This window comes from Pinus tabuliformis, chromosome 8, assembly GCF_031772625.1.
Source record: "Pinus tabuliformis cultivar Carrire ecotype Pingquan chromosome 8, CPIR1, whole genome shotgun sequence".
NCBI lineage: Eukaryota > Viridiplantae > Streptophyta > Pinopsida > Pinales > Pinaceae > Pinus > Pinus tabuliformis.
Window position 1 is genome coordinate 1,083,099,701 of NC_142294.1, and position 15,192 is coordinate 1,083,114,892.

The following is a 15,192-nucleotide window of genomic DNA, read 5'->3' on the forward strand; positions in this document are numbered from 1 at the left end:
ATAACTTCCTCAACTGTTGCCATTGTGTCTGTCCAGAAATCTATCACTTGCGAACTCAGGTGCTAAATCAATGCTCGGCACAAAACAAACAGGGCTCTGCTTAGTAGCTCAATTCGCAAATGATCAAGTGTTGTTTGCTGGGCAGCCCCTTATAATTTATAACACTTTTTGAATTTGAATTTGACCATCCCCCCAAATTCGGTTCATTAATGCTCCCTTGGCGGCAAATTTTCCCAAATCTTGCCCATAAATCACATCTTAAATGCCTGCCGCCCGCTCCATTTGGTCTCAAGTTGAGCATACCATCATGAATAGTGACTTCAATGGTCACTTTTTGGCCAACTCGCGCGGCAGCGCAACCCCCCTTGCGCAGTCGCTGACCTTGTGACTCTTTGCTTCTGCGCGCATTTCCAACATCGCGCAGCTACCGGGCAGTGTAGTTTATAGTCCCGCACTTCCTTTAAACTGCCTAGAGCACTAAGAATGTACTTCCCTTAGCTAGTCAAGTGGTCGCACCACTTGTGTAAAGTTTCATCCTGTCATCCATCACGTTTCCTGGAAAATTCCCACCTTTTATTGTTATGAGCAGCATCGCGCACTTTATCGTCTGCAATGCGCTACCTTGGTTAATTTGCTTAGAAATGTGCGGTCCAAGCCAAGGCATCAATCTGATCAATTCGCGACGATAGTCCTCAAACTTTTCAGTGTGATCATGCGCACCTTGTCTTATCACCTTGGTCTTTTTATCGAGAAAATCTTCCTTTATCTCATTCTCCAGCTCCTTGACTTCCGCATCTACCAGAGCGCTTTTCTTCCTTAATCGTACCCTTTCTTCTTCAAGTTCTTGGAGCCTAGAATTTCCCTGTTGGATTTCTTCTTCCAAGGTTCCGCGAACCATCGTATATACCGGTTTTATCATGTGTGGTCTAAGCCTTTCATGTACTATAGGGCTTATAGCGTTTGCTTTATACTCCAACCTTGGTGATTCCTGCATGGTCAGGTTCTTGCATGCGGTCCTATAAGCCCATAGAACCGCTGGTACGCGTAGGTCCCAGTCAGTTCGTTTCGCATTGTGGACCTTGTTCAACACTTCGCGTACTTTGGTAAAGGCTATTGCATGGATATCCTTCTACGCACTTGGTCTTTCCATACTTGATGGTTCCAACCAGAGGGGTCGTTCGCACCATTTCCTTACCCGCACATGCTTAATGATCGTATCTCTTATTGCGAGGACTGTGTGCATTAATGCCTGTTTCGAACCATATGCCTGTATCCACCTGGATAGGTGGGTGCGCAGGCCGTTTTTCTCTGACAATCTTGTTTGTTAATCGCATCGGAGGCTTCCCAAACTGTTTATGCATCATCCTTTTGCAATCGCGCCAATCCTCAAAACTTCTTTGGTGCGTACCCCACCATCTTGCGGGCGTAGCTCGCAGTACCCATTTCAGAGTGTCGAAGCGCTGTTGTTCCAACACTTCTTTTTCAAATTTGTTCAGGAAGTCATCCACCTTGCTTAACCTGTCATACGTAGGCAGATCTCTTACCTCTATTGCTACGTAGCACAGTGACCTTGTCATCATGCTACAGTTGAGCGTGGTCACCTCGTGTAATCGGTTCTGACATCGTTCTATCTCCTCGTCAGAATCTGATGTGCAGGATCTTTCGCACTCCCATGAGAGTCAGCCATCCTCGGTTGGATTTACCCAGTCTTGCTCCTGCGTGGTTATCTTGTAGATGCAGTCGAGATCGTCGTCGCTGTCATAGTCACGCATTGGCTACGTGTAGCATGATCCTTCTGCAGGGTCCAAAGGTACAACTACGCGCAAAGACTTTTTATCAAAGATCATCTTGTGCTTCTTTAGATTTATCACTCCATTCATGTCAGTGGCCCAATATATTCCCAATAGCGCGAGGTAGGGATTGTTGTCGTCAACAATCTCTATCACTTCGAAATCTGCTAGCGCGCTTGCTCCTTTGATATCTACTGTGATTCCCTACAATCTCCCCTTAGGTAGGATCTTTTGTTGGTTCACCATTCGCAGTTGTATTGTAGATCATTGTAATGCAGGCCTGCCCATGCGCTCCCATGTCTGCTTTGGCAGGATGTTCGTGTCCGATTCTAGATCCAGAATCACTTGGTCCATCTCATATTCCCCAATCTGCGCGGTTAATCTCATCTCCCTTCCTGTTCATGTTGTGTGCTTCTCGAGCTTCTAGACTACGCGCGGTTCTCCTGGCGTGGTCCCAATGCATTTAGTTATGAGTTATTACAGCCCTTTTACAGCCTTGTTGTTGTGCAACAGCTTCATGCATGTCTCCAAGAACGTAGTGAGCATCGATGGGTCCATTTCCGGCTCCAGTCTGTCTTTACTTCCTGAAGTGGAGGCATCGTCGAAGCTCCTTTTAGCTTCCATGAAGGTCTCCTTAGTGCACTCCAAATCAAATTCTGGTTCCTTCGTTGGAGCCTTGCGAACCCAGGTACTTTCTTCAGGCTGCTTGCCTTTATCATCCCCTGTCGTAATTCCACTCCAGAGTACGATATTTACATTGGGGTCTTCCTCGCGTGCGTCAGATCTCATCATTTGCAAGTTCTGAGGAGGGGGAGGTTGGAGTGCTCCTTTGTCGTGCAACCTCGCTATCAGTGTGGGACAATCCTTCGTCTCATGATCAAACAACGTACAATACAAGCATGATGGTTGCGTTGGATTCATACAATCATGGGCATAATGCCCTGGCCCTCCACAATTGTAACATTTCAGCTGTCTGCGACCTCTTCCTGGTCCCCCTCCACCTTGGCCTCATCCGCGCCCCTGAAATTTGGTGCGCACCATTCTTTCATTTTGATCAAGGGGCTGTGTTTTGGCCTGAACTCTGTAGGTAGGAGTTTGATCCATCATTAGCTCATAACTTCTACAGGTGTGCTCATCATGTCCCACTGACCTACAGAATTGCAGAACAACTGCTGTGAATTCTACGTATACTTCTGTAATAGATGGCAATTATTTGTAGCATGCTTTCCTCCTATTTGAAAAATCGTGCAACATAGTGCAGGCGCCACGCTTGGTCCTACTTGTGCCTCCGGTCTTAGTGGCATTGGCCCTCTTCCCGTAGGGTAATTCACAAACATTGGGCAGTGGTCCTTGTCATGCCCCTGGCCCTTGCATTTTATGGACCATACCTCATTGCGCATCTTTGGGTGGGTTGTCCTGTCTTGTTTCAAACTCTACATGTCAAGGCACAAGTTTTTCAACTGCGCGTGAATTTACTGAACTCCCAGGTTGGGATCTTGTATCGGGGTCTCATGCAATCTCATCACGACCTCCAAGGCCTCGGCCTGAGTTTAGCCTCTGTTGCGACAATGTGTTTCGTAGATGCGGTGTTAATGATGCTAAAAACCATTCGCGGTGTTGCCCATCTCTTAATGTCATGTTCGCTTCGCGAATTGTGCATTTCAATCTTTGATCCAACTCCCATGGGGTCTCGCCTGGTAGCATTGTGATTTCCTTGAACCTAATGATCGATTATGCCTCTGACTTTGGCTTGCTAAATTCTTTGTTTAGTGCAGCTTGGATATCCGCGATCCCCACATTCGGATTGTCATTGGAATGCTTAATGTACCAGGTCAGCGCATGATCCTGCAGAGTGCTGACTAACATTTCCTTCTTTATATTGTCATCTGTGACTCCCTGTGCTTCCCATACAGCTTTTATCATGAACCAGAACTAGTCCAAATCTTCATTCCCTACTCCCTTGAACACTGGTAGCTTATCATACTTGCCATACTGCTTCGTGATGATGGTGGAGATGGTATGGGTGAAGACGGGGGTGAAGATGGTGAAACTGGCGGTGGTGTGGGTAGGGGTGGTATGCACGGAATTCTCTGCCTTATCAAATTGATCGCACTTCTTGGCGAGACCTTCGTGAGCTCTTCCTCGCCCCCTCATAGAGGTGAAATCAACGGGTTAGTTTCTGTGCTACCTTCATTTCTGTAGATTCTCCCACTTTGTGTAGCCACAAACATCAATTTATTCGCATAACCCGTTTTTCACATAGTAACATTTTAATCCAAGTGTTCAAAGATTTAACGTACTTACCTTGCAGTCCTTTGAGGAAGTGTCATTCTACCTCGCTATAAGTGACTGAAGTATCTACCACGAATTTGGTGATGAATCCTCCTATGATTCGATTGAGCCAATGATCAACAGCGCGTGCGATCTTATCTTTCGATGCTTCCAGTCTGCACACTAATTCTGGAGTCTACACAATAGGTCTGTCGAGTTTACACCTTCCTTGGCTATCTGATAGCTTCGTATCCACTCGTATAACTCAGTGGGGAAGGATGCGAAGAAAATTTCGTGGATCTTTGTATATAAGTAGCAGTCTAACCACTCTTCATTTGATTGTCACGGCTTCTTGTTTTCCTGCACCGCGAATTCCTGAATCTTCTTGTCCAACCAATCTTCAGTTCCTTTCTTTGTCGGATTCCAGTGATATGACATCAGACATATCTATGTAGATCCCAGTCCCGACAACAAAACCATTTGTTGGCTTGTTGGGGCCTAACCCAGGTTTGGAGTTAATTAGCCAAACAAATCCCTATACTACTGGCCCTTTCGGCAACAGTCCACGGAGTGCGAACTGAGGTCTCACCAAAAGTAGTATGGGAGGGTGCTAGAACCAGGTTTCCGTACCCTTGAGATGTTTGAGAGGTTCGATTGGTCCCACTGTTTTTCCCTGCGCGCAGGTCACTTTGCAAACTTCCCTGTTCCTCACGCCCTGATACACTGCCTTCGCGCAGCACTAACCAGGGGTTTTGGAGCTTACCGCCCGCACTCTACGCGATTACCTGAGATCTTACTTATCTTCTTATACCAATTAATTACCTTCGCGTATTGGATGTCTTATGTTATAATTAGTTATACAAAACATTCTTATAAGTTCGCACAACAAATAAACATTATACTTGCAAATTATACCTAAACATATATTAAAACAAGAAAAGATGCACAAAAATATGATAAACTTCTCTTTATTGATTCTTCCAATGGTTACAGACTCGACCTGCCCTGCGCACTCAGCTGCGGACTACTAGGCCTCTGCGCACTCAACCGCAGAGCCTTCCCCTACTCTATGACCCAAAGACACAGTTTACACTTTTACTCACTTAGACTTCTTGTGCTCCTTATGCCTATTATGACCTCTTTTTACACGTAGAGCCTCGCTCTATTTATACAATCCCCTGGTCCGCAAACCATTGGTATGTCTTATTAAGCCGACATTACATTACAAAATGAGGGTGGACAACCTTGTGACTCTATCATAACTTCGCGCTCTGCACCTATAATTCGCAGAGCTTTTACAAAAAGATTTGGTCAAAACTTGGGCTTTAAGCCCCAAAACATGCCTTGGGGGGGATTCCATGCCCAACAATGGGACATAGAAATCACATCATACCTTTCCATTGATCCTATCATTCAAGTGATTTCCTTTATACCGTGACTCCTCCCATCGGTGAAAGTACCTAAAGAGCAGGGGAAACTGACAAAGGTGACAGTGGGTATTTGTCCCATTGTTGTCATTTAGTATAGTATTTGTCCTTTGGGCACCCCTCCTAGGACCCCTTCTAGATTCTGTGGCAACAATGCCCTTGACATGGTGCACATATATGTATATTTTTATAAATGCCTAAAAGTTGTGTGTAGCTGGTAGGTTGTATACAATTTATTTACCATTTATACCCAGAATGGTATCTGCCGTGAATAGGCACTCTTTGTTAGACCAACAACCCATGTATTTATGTATGTGTATAAATACACCACATACTAATAAAAGGTCTCATTACACCAGGCTATAGTCATAATGCAATATGACCATTTTAATTCATTTAAGCTTGTAATACACCTTCATCTACGTATGTTGCTTATATAATACCTCAACACAAAATGTGCCTATAATTGTGTCTATAGGATCCTCTACTCTATGTTTAATCATGTAGACATGTTTACATTCTCAAATGTTCAGAAGTCCTCAACAGAGTAACCAAACTTACATACTCCTGCAATCACCAGCAACAAGGAAAAATGGTATATGTTTATAACTACCCACGTAAAATGAAATTGGGCCAAATGCAGGTGTAAGAAGGCTAAGACAAAAAATACAACATGGCCGAGTCCATGGCCTAAACCTCCAACAAGTTCAATCTGCATCTTATATGTTAGAAAAAAAGACGAGGCCTTGATACCTTCTATGCTAAATCATTCAAAATCAATTTTACCTTCTTATAAAGCTTCTAAAACATGAGCCTAAGTCCTTGAAAAAAAACAGATGTAATTAAGAGCAATGCATTGGGCCAAAAAAAAGAACCAAGAGGAAGAAAGGCTATCCAAATGTTTGCTAGTAGTATGAGGCTTGTAAGCCATAAAAGTGCACTAGTAAGAATAATGAGAACTATTAGGGAATAGCTAATCCTACTACAGCTATCGTGTTGCTCTCTCTATCTATTTCAAAAGAGGGACAAGGCAAAATTTTTTACTCTCGCATATATGGTCAATGGGTTGGAATTTCAAATTAAGCTTCCTAGTTGTTTAACCTAAGCAAGTTTCCTCTAATGGGTGGGATTATTTTCTAGAGTTTTACATAGGATTATTTGATTATAACTTCACATCATGTTAGCATAAGAATCTATTCACATGCTTAAGGTACTTATCATTTACACTATTTTCGTTTTCACTAGTTTATGCTCAGATAATTAAATGCAACTACTTGATCACTCTAACGATCTTGTTATTACTGTTCAAGGTTCCTAAAACTGATGCCCTATAATCACTACCCTTACAGTATAAAAAACACCACATGTAGACATATATGTATATATTATGGATCCAAGCTCAAGAGCTTATAATCTTCCCTTTTATTACACATATATTGTTTAAGCAAGAATCAAGAAACATTCAGTGATCAACACTACAAGCACTAATTTCATTTAAAATATAACCATGATGAATACTTATAAGGTTGCAATCCTTGTTATTGGTAAGAGCATGTATCAACCTCATAGGCACACAAGCAATATTTCTATGTAGAGGATTATGAAGGTATCATTGCATCAACAAACAAGAGGGGGACTATTCCTAAATATCACCAAGCAAGAACCTGTATCATCACTATACTATGTATTCAAATAACAAACATGCATCACAACATTGCAATGGCATATAAGATAAGAGGAATACTTATCTTCTAGCGATGGATCTAGAAACTGAGATGGGGACTCTGATTTTCTACCCAACAGTAGATGAGTTACAACCAGTATATCTTGTAGTTGTCACCCCCAAGCTAGATTTCAGAGCTTGGGGGAGAGTGCTCGAAAGATTTTGCACCTATAACCAATGGGAATCCAAAAATTCCTTCATCTCCAGCTAGTGATTTCCACTTGATGCTCAATGCATCTACTCTCAACCAGGAGTCTAGAGGCCACTGAAAATATTGCTCTCCACAAATTGGAAGAATTATCTCTTTGTTATTCACTTTTGTATTTTTTTGCCAACTTCTCTTAGCCTCTTGAGAGCTATCACTTTCCTTGTCTGCACCCCTACCTTCACCTGTTGAATATGCAAAAAAACCACCACCTGAGAGATATTTACACACAACTCTCTTGACAGATCTTCTGCAGCTGCTTTCAAACAGAGCATAGCCCTCTTTTTCCCTTTGTGTATACTACTCATGTCTCCCCCTCTCATCATGTAATCCTTCTTCTTTTTCTCTCCTCATCACATTAACCTTTCATTATCTTTTCCTTATGCATGGTGTCTCCATGATATGTTATTCCATATCAATCCAGAATTTTCTTGACGTGCTAGTCAATTTTTTTTGTTCTGTCCATTATTTTCTTGTTACAGGGAGTGGCCAACATACCTCTACGTATGCTCAACCATGAGTTTCTCCTAAACAACATGGCGATGCATTATTTTTTTGTCTTATTACTTGTAAATGTTTGCAATGAGGTATGTCTGTTGTCCTTGTTATTGTTGGTTAGTTTACCTAACCTATCCCATTGACTCAATAAGATTCTTCTAATGATCCCAAGCTATCTCTATTCCCAATATCTAAAATTTGTGTCCCATCTAAGCCTTTTATACTTTTGTTTACATCAATATTACAATGTCTAGAGGAGGGAATTAGACTAAAATGGTTGTCACAAACCCCTCCCCCTTGGGGGAACACCACCCTTGGTGTTCAATGACCATGTACACTATAAAAATATGCTTAAAAGACCAAACACAACTTATATGGAGCTTTATATATACAACTCTTTTCAGCTTTTTACAATACAACATATATGTACAATGGCTTATCCAACCACTCAATAATAACATTACTTTATTAATTCAGCCATCTCCCAATGGCCCTTTTTGCAGTCTTTTAGTGCTTGATGTACTCCATCCAACTTGGATCTATTCCCCTTCTCTGGAGTGTTTCCTGCCTCTAATGTCCAACGCTATGTTGTTAGGACTACAACAACCTCCTCATTTGATTGCTTTAGTTTGAAAGAAAGAAAGAAAATAAAATGAGAACCATATATATATATATATATATATATATATATATATTCCCTTTAAAAATTAATAAAAGTTAGAAAAAATATAAAACAAACTGAGAAGGTAGAAGGATAGAACACTCTGTTTGAAATACTCTTTCCAATTTCTTGGCCTATGATCTTTCTGACCATCTAACAGTCAGGGTTAGAACGTTTCCTTTAAAATATTTTCTATTAATAACTCTTGACCTCCATATGTCTGAACTCCTCGACTATCCGATTCTTTTGACTATCTTGGAGTCGGGGGTTAGAACATTCTACTCGAAACTTTTATAATCAAGATTCCTGAACTTCGACTGTCGTCTGCATCTATTTTCATCTTCTTATGGTTTTTGTATTATTTTATTGTTTATTTTGTCTTAATAGAATACCATCAGAGGTTGGTAAGTTGATAACTTGAGATACAAATAAAAATCTTGACTATCCAACCTCTGACTAAATAAAGCCTTGTTCTACAATCAATTTAAACAATTGGCTATCATTTCTGGTTAAATGCGTGTTAATGAACCAACTATTATTTATTTATTTATTATTATTATTATTTTTTTAACAATAACGGTTATGGGTTGTTTGTATTCATCTTGGCCTGAATGCCGAAAAAATTATTACATTGGGAATCTCATTGCCCTGTTGCCGCTCTCTGCAGTGACTAAGAATGCAGCTGGAGCTTGCAGAATTCCTAATTGCTAAAGAGTCCATGAAATCCATTTCAGAGATTTTCCCCCACTTGAAGATGCAGACAAATTTATTTAATAACCAGCAATAAAACATGGCAGCGATCAGGTTATGGAATGGGTTCCCATGTTTCTTTTCCGTCTTTCATCTTGGTTCCGGCAGGGAGGAGGACAGCTTTGTTGGCTTCTCTGTCCGCCTCTTTATTATGGTTTCTCAACACATGATAATATCTCAAATTCTGAAAATAGCTTTCCAAGCCTTTGATTCTGGTTATCATTCTTGCTAGATTAAGATCCAAAGCTGGGGATTTGGTAGCCATTGCGTTGATGATGATCTGGGAATCTCCTATAACGTTGGCTTCTTTTATGTTTAATTCTTTGAGGCTCTGGAGACCTTGAAGGAGGGCTAAGGCCTCCGCTTGAATGCTGGAAGCATATCCGAGACCCCAGGCATAGGATTGGACTTTTTCTCCTATTGGATTTAGAACGATTCCTCCTGCTCCAGCTTTGCCCGGATTACCCTTTGCTGCCCCGTCGAAAAAGAGGGAATGTCTTGCTTGCATTTTGATCCAGCCTTGCATATCATTTTCAGACTTCCTTATCTGCCAGTCTTTAATAATAGGGGTGTTTTTGGCTGCTGGTTGGAATTGAAGGCCTAGAGTCGATCCCCAAGTGATGTCCTGTTGACTCAGATTAGAGTCATCTTTAGTATCCGCCAAGCACTCCTTAATTTGACATTTGATTTTATTTTCTAAAATCCTGTGGCTATGCTTTGTATTCCTGAAGATTCTTCTGTTGCGTTCAAGCCATATCTGCCAACTTATGATCTTAGGAAGAATTGCCCACGCTGTTCTGATGATCTGATTTTTAGGGGCTGGGCCGGGGTAATTGAATGCCCAGGTTGAAAAGAGACCCGCCATGGTGCCAGGGAGCTTGAAATTTGGATTTTGAATGAGAGAGGACCATACCTGCTTGGAGAAGTTACACTCAAGAAACAAATGGACAGCTGACTCTGTGTTTTCTCTGCACAATGGGCAGATGGAGGGACCATAAAAGCCTTTCTTCTGAAGAATGTCGTAGGTGAGAATTTTGGTGTGACAGAGCTGCCAGGCAAAGAAATCAATCTTAGGCAGTGAGGGAATGCGCCATACACCTCGCCATGGAGCTGGATTGGGAGGAACATATGGTCGCTCGTTCAGTTTGTTATACCCCAGGGAGACTGTGTAGCCTTTGACGCTCGTTCCCCATCCTTTCTGGTCTCTTATCCTCCTATGAATGGGCGCCAAACCATGAAGACAGTCCAGAAGCGTGGCCCAATCTTTTAACAGATGCTCCGGCACATCGAACTGTTTCCAACCTGCCCAGGAACCGTTATTCCAAAGTGAGATATCCCACAACGTGCGCAGACACTCTCTGTCCATCCAGCTGCGCAGTGAGTTGAGGGAGACTCTGCTTTCGACCGACTCTTTATTCATGATTCTATCGCTCCAAATTCTAACCTTTTTCCCGTTACCTAGAATCCAGAATGAGTGCGCAGTTATTAACTGGGCCGCTTTAGCATGGAGCTTCAGGAATGCCGAATTGGGCCTATGAATGGCGTTTTCCAAACACCTGGTGCGGGGACCCCTGAAGTATTTCTTCCAGAGTGCGACTTGAGCCCAGCCCGGATTGGGTGAAGTGATTTTCCAAAGGATCTTTGCTGCCATTGCCATGTTCTGCCCTAAAAAAAACGAGGTTTAGGTAAATGAAAAGAGTGAATTATAAGGTTTTTGGAATTCTGGATCGAGCAAACTTCTTGCCTGCCCTGATCCGGCCATCGATCGATCAATTAAATCAATCCAGGTTGTGTGGCCCCTAATTCTCCATCCTTTGTTCCTCGAGCGAAGGTTCTACCTATGGGGCAAAGGGAAGACTAGATTGATTCTTAGCAAGGACGTAGATATGGTGATATCAGACGTGAAAATGTGGATATGGCTAGTCCAGGTGTAAACGTCTTTATGGGAAATTTGGGTAGTTAGCTTCATGGCTATTTGCTATGAATAAGATCCGAGTGTGATTGGATAAATACCAGTTACGGTAGAATTACTTAGAGAATATGGAGACTATTTCCTAAAGACTTCTCGTAAGGGGGTTGACCCGCTTGTCCGCATCGGGCAAGGCATAGCAAGCTCACTAGTAGGGCAGAGATTTTTAAACTTTAAGCCTCCCTCCCACAACGGCTTGGTTATGATTTCCCAGCTAATAAGTGGAAATTTTTTTCATTATGTTTTCCTCCCTTCCAGAAGAACCTCCGGATATGTTCTTCCATTTTTTTGATGATGTTTGCTGGAGCAAGGAGTCCAGTGAATTGGAATAATGGGAGGTTGTGTAGCACTAATTTAATCAAAACTGATTTTCCAGCAGTATTTAGCCAAGAGTAGCCCCAGGCTTGAATTTTTGATTTGAATTTTTCCAACTGTGGTAGCCAGTCTTTGCTTGTAAGTTTCTTATGGTGTACAGGTAATCCCAAGTATTTAAAAGAAGACCAGGAGGAAGAGGCTGCGAAGCCCAAGCATCTTGAAATATCAGATAACGCCCTTGGGGTAATGTTCCAGCTGTATATATGGCATTTGCTCTTATTTACAGCACTGCCTGTGGCCTTACTGAATTCATCCAAAACCACTTTGAATTTTGATGCAGAGGAGAGTGTGGCAGGTCCCAGTAGCAGCGTGTCATCCGCAAACAGTGCATGATTTATGTTTTTTGCCCCTCTTGCAATGCAAAATCCGTTAATGTCTTGATCTTGCATCCTTTTGTTTAACAGGAAGCTGAGGACGGAAGCTTGAATGACAAATAGCAGAGGGGATAGAGGACACCCCTGTCTAAGTCCTCTCGAAGCTTTGAAGAAGTCAGTGGCTCTTCCATTCACTAATGGGGCAATCCATGGCTCCGAGATGCATGCCCGGATCCATTTAATGAACTTTTCTCCAAACCCAAATTTGCTCATAACATTTAACAGAAAACTATGATTTACTCTATCAAATGCATTGGCTAAATCGAGTTTAATTGCCATACCTTGCTCTTTTCGGAGAAGACTTGAGTGAATTGCCTCTTGGACGAGAAAGTAGTTATCCACGATCTGCCTTCCTTGGATGAAGCCTCCTTGGTTCTCAGGGATTATTTTAGGAAGAATGGGCTTCAATCTGTTTGCAATTATTCTGGTGATTAATTTGTATCCAGTGTTACATAGGGAGATCGGACGAAATCTGCTGAAGGTGTTGGCGCCTTTTTCCTTGGGGATAAGAGCTAAGAAGGCAGAATTTGTGCTGCCTCCTATTTTCTGGGTATTCTGAGATTTTTGCACCATTCTGAGCAAGTCCTTTTCTATAATCGGCCAGCAGACTTGGAGAAATCTAGCTGAGAAGCCATCCGGCCCAGGGGCCTTATCCGGATCCATATCAAATAGGGCTTTTTCCACTTCCTCTTTGGTGATTTTGGCCTCAAGAGTTTCCTTTGTTTGCTGAGATATTACAGAGGGTACAACATCTAGCAGATCTGAATTTTGATTCGGATCCTTGTCCTCACTATACAAGCTTTGAAAGTGTAAAAACGCTGTTTTCTTTATATATTCAAAATCTTTATGAATGTCATTCTCTTCTTTGATCTCTGAGATAGTGTTAAAACATTTCCTTACCTGGGTTTGTTTGTGAAAAAAGGCAGTGTTCCTATCCCCAGCTTTGAGCCAGAGATTGCGGGATTTCAGTCTCCAGTATTCTTCTTCAGCTAGGCAAGCCTTGTGGTAACACTGCTGCAGTTGAGATTCCTGATCAATCACCTCCTTAGTAATTGTGTCCTTCTCCATGCTCTTTTGATGGGAATCAAGCAAGATTTTCAAGGATTTTCTGTCTGTAGCCGGATTAGACAAAGTTTTTGCCCATCTTTTGAGAACTCCTTTTACCCTTCTGAGCTTTTCTTCCCATATATAGAAAGGCGAGCCTTTGACCGACTGATTCCAACAATCCTTGACAATTTGCATGAAGCCTGGCTCCTTAATCCAAAGCGGGCTAAAACGAAAAGGGATAGGGCCCAGATCAAGATGAGCTAGAAGCTCTAGTTTAATGGGCTTATGGTCCGAAATGCTATTAGGAAGAATGTGCATTCTTGGTTCTAGGCCTAGCAGTAAGAAGGAGCTTTGAATAAAGAATCTATCTAGCTTGGCAGCGATATGGCCTGGGCCTAATCTTTTATTAGACCAAGAGTACTTACTGGAAGAGGGTTTGATATCCAGCATGTCCAAGTCCTGCAAGATTTCCTCCACCCATTCCCTTGCTGGATCTCGTACTATGCTGCCTCCCCTTTTTTTGGAAGAATGGAGAATGAGATTGAGATCTCCGGCTATTATAATATTCTCCATGTTTGCCAAATCTGCTTGTTGTCTTATGGAGTCCCAACAGTTCTTTTTTTTCCCTAGCATTGATTGGAGAGTAAACATTAAAAAGACAAAAAATTTCCTTGGTGACTAGATTCTACATTTTTAGCGGTAACCAGTGGGTATTTCTAGCCTCAAATAGGACTGCAAATTTACTCATGTTCCATACAGTGCCAATTCCTCCCGAGGCTCCCCGGGCAGAGATTGCTCTTGCTTCACTTTTGTACCAGATTTTCTTACTTGATTGGAGGAAGACAGTGTCTTCCAGCTTTGTCTCCTGGACAAGAAGTATGTCTGGGGTTTCTGTTCTGATTAAATTTCTGATAGCTTCTTCCTTAACTTTTCTCCCCATACCTCTACAGTTCCAGGAGATGATCTTCATTATTTGTGTTTCTGATGGGCTCCCTTGGAGCCTTGGATCTGGTTTTTCAGCATCTTTGACTTTGGTGCCAGCAATTTTTCCAAGGTTGGTTGGCTGCCCTGAAGTTTTTCTTTGTAGGTCTCCTGCTCCCTTTTTTCTCTGTCCGTTTTTCGTCCTCTTGTAGATCTTCTTACTGAGGTTTGGGACTCTCCTATTTCCCCTTCCTCTTCTGATTCTTCAGATTCATGTTCTTCTTCCGCCTCTTCTAGATTCTTGTCCTTGGGATCTACAGTGTTGGCTCCTTTGGGGGAGGCTGAGGGGGTACCTTTTCCTGGAGGAGCTGTTTTGTGGACCTCGGTCTCCTGAGCCATTTCTGTCTCTTTTTGAAGCTCGATCTCCTGGGTGCCCTCTGTTTGCGAACTCAGAGGGTCAAATTTGTTTTCAGGCGCAGTCTTGGTTGGTATCTGGTGAGCAGTAGTCTGGTGAGTCCCTTTGCCGGTAGGGCCTCTCGTTTTTGATTCTTAGGGTGAACTTTGGATCTCTTGACTTGGTTCCATCCGTCCTCCTTCCCTTGCACAGTCTCATTGTTGGTAGGGCAATCTCTGGCGAAATGTCCATAAACATGACATTTCCGGCATTTGAAGGGTAGCTGTTCATAATCCAGTTTCTGTAGATGCGTCCAACTTCCGACCTTTAATGTGATGGCCTCTGGTAATCCCACCTCCAGATCAACCTCTACGCAGATCCTGGCACAGTCATATTGATCTTTGTTATTTGCTCGGTCTATGAATTTCCCCAGGGCGTTTCCAATATGTCTCAGTGAGTCCCAATTCCAATAGTGTACCGGGAGATTTGGAAGCCTGACCCATACCGGGACTGCTTTGGGCACATCAACTGTCGGATCAAAGTCCGGGGTCCAGTTGTTCAGGTACAAACCCTGAGGACCCATGAAGTAGGGGCCGTTTTGGAAGATCAGATCCTTGTCTTCCTTTGATGTGAATTCGAATAGGAAAAATCCTCTCCCCAGAAAATATGAGGTGACATTTTCTTTGATTAGCGGCGCCCAGTTTCTATTGACCCAGCTCTCGGTGGATTTTGGAGACGGCCATAGCCCTGTAAACTGGCCGATGAGAGCCTGTTCAGCTAACGACAA